The following is a 1,332-nucleotide window of genomic DNA, read 5'->3' as shown; positions in this document are numbered from 1 at the left end:
AAAGAGCTTCTGCACAGCAAAAGAAACTACCATCAGAGTGAACAGGCAACCTACAGAATGGGAGAACATTTTTGCAATCTACTCATCTGACAAAGGGCTAATATCCAGAATCTACAAAGAACTCAAACAAATTTACAAGAAAAAAACAAACAACCCCATCAAAAAGTGGGCAAAGGATATGAACAGACATTTCTCAAAAGAAGACATTCATACAGCCAACAGACACATGAAAAAAATGCTCAACATCACTGGCCATCAGAGAAATGCAAATCAAAACCACAATGAGATACCATCTCACACCAGTTAGAATGGCAATCATTAAAAAGTCAGGAAACAACAGGTGCTGGAGAGGATGTGGAGAAATAGGGACACTTTTACACTGTTGGTGGGATTGTAAACTAGTTCAACCATTATGGAAAACAGTACGGCGATTCCTCAAGGATCTAGAACTAGAAGTACCATACGACCCAGCCATCCCATTACTGGGTATATACCCAAAGGATTACAAATCATGCTGCTATAAAGACACATGCATATGTATGTTTATTGCGGCACTATTCACAATAGAAAAGACTTGGAATCAACCCAAATGTCCATCAGTGACAGACTGGATTTAGAAAATGTGGCACATATACACCATGGAATACTATGCAGCCATAAAAAAGGATGAGTTTGCGTCCTTTGTAGGGACATGGATGCAGCTGGAAACCATCATTCTTAGCAAACTATCACAAGAACAGAAAACCAAACACCGCATGTTCTCACTCATAGGTGGGAACTGAACAATGAGATCACTTGGACTCGGGAAGGGGAACATCACACACTGGGACCTATCACGGGAAGGGGGGTGGGGGGAGGGATTGCATTGGGAGTTATACCTGATGTAAATGACGAGTTGATGGGTGCTGACGAGTTGATGGGTGCAGCACACCAACATGGCACAAGTATACATATATAACATGCACGTTATGCACATGTACCCTAGAACTTAAAGTATAATAAAAAAATAAAATAAAATAAACTATAGTCACCCTACCATGCAACAGATGAACGAATAAAAAACATGTGGGCTGTATACCCAGGGGAATACTATTCAGCCACAAAAAAGAATGAAATCCTATTATTTTTTGCAACATAGATATAACAGGGGGACATTGAGTTAAGTGGCACAATCCCCCCTTTTAATCACGATTTTCAGTTGCATTTCTATAATGATTAATGGACACCTAATTCGTGCCAGTCACTGGGGACACACCTGTTCTGACTTTTGAATTAATAGGAAGTTTCTGAAAATCATTCTTTTTATATTGAACTGTTTAGAGGAGTCTTGAT

Source organism: Piliocolobus tephrosceles, chromosome X (genome assembly GCF_002776525.5).
Source record: "Piliocolobus tephrosceles isolate RC106 chromosome X, ASM277652v3, whole genome shotgun sequence".
NCBI lineage: Eukaryota > Metazoa > Chordata > Mammalia > Primates > Cercopithecidae > Piliocolobus > Piliocolobus tephrosceles.
Note: the sequence above shows the minus strand (reverse complement) of the source record.